The sequence below is a fragment of the Chenopodium quinoa genome, unplaced genomic scaffold, assembly GCF_001683475.1.
Source record: "Chenopodium quinoa cultivar QQ74 unplaced genomic scaffold, ASM168347v1, whole genome shotgun sequence".
Taxonomy (NCBI): Eukaryota; Viridiplantae; Streptophyta; class Magnoliopsida; order Caryophyllales; family Amaranthaceae; genus Chenopodium; species Chenopodium quinoa.
The window spans coordinates 286,882-296,155 of record NW_018745207.1 but is presented as its reverse complement, the minus strand read 5'-3'; the positions used below and the strand labels follow the sequence as shown (position 1 = coordinate 296,155).

The 9,274-nt window shown below is 32.2% G+C and overlaps 2 non-coding genes across 2 annotated transcripts; one reads left to right on the top strand and one right to left on the bottom strand.

Annotated features, from left to right (window-relative positions):
- Positions 1–1,777: 1,777 nt before the first annotated feature.
- On the bottom strand, positions 1,778–1,849 carry TRNAR-UCU. Its single transcript has one exon. It is a non-coding gene; the product is annotated as a tRNA-Arg (tRNA).
- A 2,992-nt stretch (positions 1,850–4,841) lies between these two features.
- On the top strand, positions 4,842–4,913 carry TRNAQ-UUG. Its single transcript has one exon. It is a non-coding gene; the product is annotated as a tRNA-Gln (tRNA).
- The last annotated feature ends 4,361 nt before the right edge of the window (positions 4,914–9,274 follow it).

Below are 9,274 nucleotides of genomic sequence, written 5' to 3'. Positions count from 1 at the left end.
TCTGAATAGTTCTTTGAACAATGAGTTACATTTACGGACCATCAATGCTAATATTGGCATGTTTGGTGCGATGAACGAAATAACTGATTAGTCCTTCTAGTTAATTGTATGTAGGTATTATTTTTTTGTTTCCAAAAGAAAAACGAATTAAGAAAGACTCATGGCAACCATTCGAGCAGACGAAATTAGCAAAATTATCCGTGAACGTATTGAAGGATATAATCGAGAAGTAAAGGTTGTAAATACCGGCACCATACTTCAAGTGGGTGACGGCATTGCTCGTATTCATGGTCTTGATGAAGTAATGGCAGGGGAGTTAGTAGAATTTGAAGAGAGGACAATAGGTATTGCTCTGAATTTGGAATCAAATAATGTTGGTGTTGTATTAATGGGTGACGGTTTGATGATACAAGAAGGAAGTTCTGTAAAAGCAACTGGAAGAATTGCTCAGATACCCGTGAGTGAGGCTTATTTGGGTCGTGTTATAAATGCTCTAGCTAAACCTATTGATGGTCGGGGTGAAATTGCAGCTTCTGAATCTCGGTTAATTGAATCTCCCGCTCCCGGTATTATTTCGAGACGTTCCGTATATGAGCCTCTTCAAACCGGGCTTATTGCTATTGATGCAATGATCCCTGTAGGACGTGGTCAGCGAGAATTAATTATCGGAGACAGACAAACCGGTAAAACAGCAGTAGCCACAGATACGATTCTCAACCAACAAGGACAAAATGTAATATGTGTTTATGTAGCTATTGGACAAAAAGCATCTTCTGTTGCGCAGGTAGTTACTAACTTTCAGGAAAGGGGGGCAATGGAGTACACTATTGTGGTATCCGAAACAGCGGATTCCCCCGCTACATTACAGTACCTCGCTCCTTATACCGGAGCGGCGCTAGCAGAATATTTTATGTACCGTGAGCGACACACTTTAATCATTTATGATGATCTTTCCAAACAAGCACAAGCTTATCGACAAATGTCGCTTCTATTACGAAGGTCGCCTAGGCGTGAAGCTTATCCAGGAGATGTTTTTTATTTGCATTCACGACTTTTGGAAAGAGCCGCTAAATCAAGTTCTCGTTTAGGTGAAGGAAGTATGACTGCTTTACCAATAGTCGAGACCCAATCAGGAGATGTTTCAGCTTATATTCCTACTAATGTAATTTCGATTACAGATGGACAAATATTCTTATCCGCCGATCTATTCAATGCTGGAATCAGGCCGGCTATTAATGTGGGTATTTCTGTTTCTCGGGTAGGATCCGCCGCTCAAATTAAAGCCATGAAAAAAGTAGCTGGTAAATTAAAATTGGAACTGGCGCAATTTGCCGAATTAGAAGCTTTTGCACAATTTGCTTCTGATCTTGATAAAGCTACTCAGAATCAGTTGGCACGGGGGCAACGATTACGTGAATTGCTCAAACAGCCTCAATCCGCCCCTCTCACGGTCGAAGAGCAGGTAATGACTATCTATACCGGCACGAACGGTTATCTTGATTCATTAGAACTTGAGCAAGTAAGGAAATATCTTGTCGAATTACGTACTTATGTAAAAACGAATAAACCGGAGTTGCAAGAAATCATATCTTCTACCAAGACATTTACTGAGGAAGCAGAGGCCCTTTTAAAGGAAGCTATTCAAGAACAAATGGAACGCTTTCTACTTCAGGAACAAGCATAAAGAAATCGATCTCTCTTCGTTTTTTTATTCTTTTTTTATTAAAAAAAAATGCCGTTTTTCACATGGATATAGAAAAAATATATGGAAATATATTGCGTCCAATAGGATTTGAACCTATACCAAAGGTTTAGAAGACCTATGTCCTATCCATTAGACTATGGACGCTTTTGATTCCTATTTTTTAGCATTTTTTATTTTATTAAAACTTATTTTTTGTTTTGAAAAAACATATGTGAGATGAGACAATTTTTTTGAATTGTGTATTCAACTCAATGATGCATTAATGAATACATAATAGAGCGGGTAGCGGGAATCGAACCCGCATCGTTAGCTTGGAAGGCTAGGGGTTATAGTCGACGTTGATTTCTTCTTTTTAACGTCTCTAATTCAAAACCGAACATGAAACTTTGGTTTCATTCGGCTCCTTTATGGAAAATGGAGAATTCCCAAATATTAAGTTTAAATTAAGGTGGGAACGAAATTACAAAACAAAAGAGAATTCATTTCACCCATAACATCTATGTCAGCTTTTTGTATGAATGCATTTAATTCAAAACAACTTACTTTCTAGATGATCCCTCTAGAAAAACCGATTCTAACAATCTTTCTAGTTACTTCGTTCTCTATTTCTAGTTGAGAGAATCCTAAGGAAAAGTATTTTGTTTCCGCCGAGCTAAAACAAAAAGAAATATGTTGATTGAAGCCTCTAGTAAACTAAAGTCATCATTTAATAGCTATTTTGCTTCTCTCTAGAAAAAATAGAAGATTTAGTTACGATTAGAAACCCTTTTTTATCTTCATCCATGGATCTTTTACTTATACTGATTCGATTGGAAGTATTGATCCAATTCAATTTGAATACAATTTTCTGTTTCGTAATTTCATAATCCCAAAATTCCACTTTTAATTGACTTTTGGATACAAATTACGAGAATGTATAATTTTCCTCAAACTTTTCATTGAGAGGGAAAGGATTAATTCCTTTTAAGAAATAAAGTTTTTGATCGGAATATTAATCAAACCGGCAGACCCCTTAACTATTAAAGGGTTATATGAAACGAATCACACTTTTACCACTAAACTATACCCGCTACAGTTGGATTATTGTATCCAAATACAACTTTTGTCGAACATTCAAATTAGACGTAATCAAGACAGGATTATAAAAGAATCATGAAATTTGGAGTATTGGCATTTTTGTTGGAGGATTTGATGAGATTATGAAAAGATAGTTGAATAACTAAAAAATAGAAGAAATAGATAGAAAAAATGGGGACGAAAAGATAATAATAAATAGCGTGTTGGGTCTATTTTATTATTGTGCTTTTGTTTTAATAACAAGCATTTTTTTATCATTATCAAATAAATAGTTTTTTTTAGTCTAGATCCTATGAATCCGTTAAAACAAAAAAAAAGGCCTGGCGAGGGACGGATTAGGCCAGGCCGTGGGAATCAAAAAGGCCCTTTCGGGTGAAGAAGTCTTTCTTTTGCTCTTTTCTTTCTATATTTGAATATTCTCTATTGTCTATTGATATTCATTCTTTTTTTTTGTATATATTCTATTATTTTTAATTTTACTAGAAAATAGATTTGAAATTGAATCTTTTAATGAATCCTTCGAATCTTTCTTACTTTATCTAACGGGTTGGAATTTCAAAAAAAAAAACTTGTACTTAATGTTGTATTACACAATACAACTTGTCTATTTTGTATATATTATATATAGTTATATAAACCGTATTGTTATATAGATTCTATTTCGAATTTTGCTAAATTATTTATTTAATATTTGACTATTCCTTTTTTCTTTTCAACGGGGAGAGATGGCTGAGTGGACGAAAGCGTCGGATTGCTAATCCGTTGTACGAGTCATTCGTACCGAGGGTTCGAATCCCTCTCTTTCCGTTTCCTTTGATAGCGGAATCTTACTATTTGATTTCTGTTTTAAAGTTCTTAAATCTTTTTGATTTTTTTTTTCAAAATATAACTAAAAAAAATGACAAATCTAGAATAGCATTCTAATGAGTTTTAATTAGAAAATCGATTTCGTCTATATAGAATAGAATTCTATAAAAATAGATGAAAATAAAGAAAAGAACTCCTTTTATTCTTCGCGTCCAGGATTACGTCCCGGATCATTAGATAGGAATCCGAAAATGAAGAGAGAAACAAAGAATATTACTACTGTGTAAACAAAGAGTTTGAGAGTAAGCATTACACAATCTCCAAGGTCATTTTTTTTGTAAAAAGAGAATAGATTCTCTATTTTTATACCATATATCCCATAATTAATTTGAATTTGATTTAACGTCTAAACCCGAAAAAGTTTTTCAAAATCGAAAACAATTTTTGTAATTGTAAAAAATCAATAAAAAAATGAAGTTAGTATTATCTTATATATTATTATCTTACTTATCCATAATTTTCTTATACCTACTTGTTGATCTTATGGAGGATCAAACTTTTTCATTTACGAAAAAGAGTTATAATCGGAAAACGAAACAATATGGATTGTGTCGATTCAAAAATTTGAACGTTTTAATCAAGAGTTCATATGGCAAGCCTTATCCGATTTTATCAATTATTTAGTATTAGAATATTAGAATCATTTTTCTCGAAAAAATAATTCATTGTTCTAGGACACGATGAAAGAGCTCATCGAAAACTTACAGCAGCTTGCCAAACAAAAGCTAATAGAAAAAAAAGTAAAGGTATAACTGGCATAAAATCTACGATTGGACTCAAAAAAGCGTAAGCCTCAGGTAATTTGGCGAATAAAAAACTACTCGAATAAAGGGCAGAATTAAGACAGATCAAACTAAAGATATTAAGCATAACAGACATTTTTTTTTTTATTGCATTTTGATTGAGTTATTGATAGAAAGAAAAAATGAAGAAAAAGGGCCTTCTTTTTTTTTGAACTTACTCACTCAATCAAAAAACCTTCTACTCTCTGTCGAGAATAGAAGAAATTCTACTTTCATACAATATCTTAATGGAATTCTATGTAATGATCAATAAATTCATTTGAATTCTATACCTACACGTATCAAAATACTAACAACGGAATCGAATCCATTTTTTAGCTATTTGGGCTGGAATTGACGAACAATTAATAACAATATTAGTGTTTAGTAGTGTAGAATAGAAATATAAGTGGGGCGTGGCCAAGTGGTAAGGCATCGGGTTTTGGTCCCGCTATTCGGAGGTTCGAATCCTTCCGTCCCAGAGCCGGAGCATATGTAATTTAAGATTGCATTTTTCGGTTTCTAAAGTTTAATTCCTTCTGTTAATGATTGATTTTAATAAAAATGAATCTTTTTTTTCCCATTTCATCAAATGAAAGGAAGATAAGTGTTCAAATGACACACGGATACAAGTGAATTCGTTGGAGATTTAGGCAAGATGGGGTTATAGATTACATACACTGATTTGAATTCCAAAAAAAGAGTGCCCTTAAGCATATATACATCCCCAATATATTTCTATATAATATATAAAAAGGGTAGTTATTTTTTTATTCATCCCGGCAAAGAAAGTTGATTTTCCAACCTATTATTATATTAAATTTTGATTTATTTTTTTGATTATTCATTTATTAATAAGGGTCGAGCTCAAAAAGAAACATGGATTTGTATTTCTTAGGGATATTTCCTTTATTTTATTGTAAAAAAAGAAGCATTCCATTACTCAAAATATCTTATAATAACTTAAGATATATTCCATACCCATGTATTGGCTGTTCTGACTGAACCAATGACTATTCATGATTTCATAATTGAATTAACCGCATACCGGTTCCAAATTTGGGGAATGTTATGGTAAAACTTCGTTTGAAACGATGTGGTAGAAAGCAACGTGCGACTTGAAGGACATGATCCGTTGTGGATTCTTAGTATCCATCATTCTCTAATAAAGGATGCTCTTGACTCGACATCCTTTGTTCTATTCCACTCGAACCTGCATTGTATTTTTTGTCGGGGTGGAATAAAACTAGTACATGATGGAGCTCGAGGAATAAAGTATTGAGCTATTTCTCAAGGGAAAAGAGAAGGGTCTAGGGTTAGTGTCAATCAATAAGCCGGACCAACTTCGTAAGTATATCTTTGACAGAAAAATCGAAAGGATAAAAAAAAAGTTTCAAATCCCAAAGGTAAATTGTTTATTGGAATTGCTAAAACCTTTTCGATAATATGATAATTATATATATCGTCGGGAATCTGACGTCCGTATGATTCTATTCTTTGATAGAACGAAATAACAAAAAGGGCATGTTGCTGCCATTTTTGAAAGTATTCCTAATCAACGAAGTAATGTCTAAACCCAATGATTCAAAAAAAAAAAGATAAAGATTTCCGGAACAAGGAAATACCTTTTTAATTGTTAATTGTCATAACACTTGGATTTGGATCATAATTTCGAATTCAAATCGATTCTAAATGAGACAAAAGGGTATTTGAGACTGCTCAATAAATGAAATGCAAGATTTTCGTTTGAGCTATTCAACTTGAGTTATGAGTATACAAATGATTTTTTTTAGGAAATAAAGAAATGAACAGGACTTAATTCTTAGTCTAATTCATTTGATGATTTTATGGGCTTATTTGATCGGGCATTCTAATTTATATATACCTAACTTTGAATCATTTTTCTCGAGCCGTACGAGGAAAAAACCTCCTATACGTTTCCAAGGGGGTGTTGTTGATCTAATCTATCCCAATGAGCCGTCTATCGAATCGTTGCAATTGATGTTCGGTGCCGAAGAGAAGGAAGAGATTTGCAGAAAGTGGGTTTTTATGATCCGATAAAAAGTCAAACTTATTTAAATGTTCCTCTTATTCTACAGTTTCTTGAAAAAGGTGCTCAACCGACAGAAACTGTTTATGATATTTTAAAGAGGGCGGAGATTTTTAAAGAATTTCGGCTTAATCAAACGAAGTTCAATTAATCAAATAAAAAACAAAGATAATGCGGTTGTAGTTTGGTAGAACTTTTTTTCTTCTTTTTCTATTCTTGTAGATTTCTTATGTAGTGCCAATCCAACACAAAAATTTTCTTATATTATATATTTGACTTTTTCAACTTCGATTTCCAAATATATTATATATTGTATATATCGTATTTCTATTTATAATATTCGAATAATTCGATTAAAGAAAATCTTTATCATAATCATATATTTAAATTAAATAAAAATAATATTAAATAACGAAATTCAAAAATATTAATATTTGTATTTTTTTCTATTTATATTGACAAGAGTATATTGAACAAATATAATTCAATTTTGAAGTCAAAATAAGTAGAAAAAATGAAATGGTTTATTTCGGTCTTAGGCCCCAAAAATAGGTTTTTTATTCAAGGGTGTGTTGGATTTTTTCCAATATAGAATTTGGATCCAAAAAATAGATAATAATATTTGGTCTAGAAATGTATTTTCTCTAAGAAATTTTTTGATTGTCATCTGATCTGTTTGCTTTTATGTTCGGAATCGATTCGAAAACTTTGTTTGGATTTTTTCCTAATTCGACGTTTTGATTCCATTCCATTTTTTTTATCTCGATTGTATCTACATAACATATCTATTTCTTTTTCGGGTTGCTAACTCAATGGTAGAGTACTCGGCTTTTAAGTGCGGCTAGAATCTTTTACATATTTGGATGAAGCAAAGAATTCGTCTACATCATCGGTAGAGTTTATAAGACCACGACTGATCCTGAAAGGAAATGAATGGAAAAAAGAGCATGTCGTATCAATATAAAATTCGGAGAATATTTCATTCTTACCAAATTGGTATACAATTCTATTTGAATTGTTGCAAGGAAACGAAATGAATTCAAAGTTGGGTCAATTGAATAAATGGATCGAACCTTATGGTTCAAATTCTGAGGAAAGAAAGAACAACGAGTTTATTTTCATAATTTGAATGATTTCCCGGTCTAATTAGACGTTAAAATAAATTAGTAACTGATGCGGGAAAGGATTCTCCCACGAGTGGATGCTTTGTTTTTTATAGCGAATCCTAATTATTCGATTATCCATTATACATAAGGGGATAGCGAGAAATGTGTAGAAGAAAGAGTATATTGATAAAAACTTTAGTCTAAATTCCAAAATCAAAAGAGCGATTAGGTTTAAAAAATAAAGGATTTCTAACCATCTAATTTTTTTTTTCTTATAACAAAAAAAAACCAATTAGATGCAACAAAAATAGAGAGTCTGCTGATAAATTTACCCATCTCCGAGGTATCTATTATTTCATAATAAAATATCTTGTTTTGACTGTATCGCACTATGTATTATTTGATAACCCAAGAAACCTGCTATTTTTATTTTTGTTTTCGGGATCAATTGAGATGGAAGAATTCCAAGGACATAGACAACTAGATAAGTCTTGGAAACATAACTTTTTCTATCCACTTATCTTTCAGGAATATATTTATGCATTTGCATATGATCATAGTTTCAATAAAGCGATTTTGTTGGAAAATTCGGGTGACAAGAAATATAGTTTACTAATTGTAAAACGTTTAATTACTCGAATGTATCAACAGAATCATTTGATTCTTTCTGTTAATGATTCGAGCCAAAATGATATTTTGGGGTACAAGCACAAAACGAATTTGTATTCGCAAATGATGACAGAAGGGTTTGCTGTCATTGTAGAAATTCCATTTTCCCCGTTATTAATATCTGCCTGCGGGGAAAAAGAACAAAAAGAAATAGTAAAATCTCATAATTTGCGATCTATTCATTCAATATTTCCTTTTTTAGAGGACAAATTCTTCCATTTAAATTATGTGTTAGATATATTAATAACTTACCCTGCCCATCTAGAAATCTTGGTTCAAACTCTTCGCTACTGGTTGAAAGATGCCTCTTCTTTGCATTTAGTAAGATTTTTTCTTTATGAGTTTCGTAATTTAAATAGTCTTATTATTCCAAAGGAATTCATTTCTTTTTTGAAAAAAAGGAATCAAAGATTATTCTTGTTCCTATATAATTTCCATGTATGCGAATACGAATCTTTTTTTGTTTTTCTCCGCAACCAATCCTCTTATTTACGATCAACCTCTTTTGGAACCCTTATTGAACGAATTTTTTTCTACGGAAAACTAAAATATTTAGTAAAAGTTTTTACTAAGGATTTTGGGGTTATCCTATGGCTTTTCAGAGAACCTTTCCCGCATTATGTTAGGTATCAAGGAAAATCAATTCTAGCCTCAAAAGGGACATCTCTTTTGATGCATAAATGGAAAAATTACCTTATCCATTTCTGGCAATGTAATTTTTCTGTGTGGTCTCAACCAAAAAGAGTCTATATCAATCGATTATCAAACCATTCCTTAGACTTTATGGGTTTTCTTTCAAATGTGCGACTCAATTCTTCAGTAATACGGAGTCAAATGTTCGAAAATGCATTTCTAATAGAGAATATTATTAAGAAATTCGATGCCACAGTTCCAATTATTCCTCTGGTTGGATCGTTGGCTAAAGCGAAATTTTGTAATGTATTAGGGCATCCCGTTAGTAAGTCGGTCTGGACCGATTTATCCGATTCTGATATTATTGATCGATTTGGACGTATCT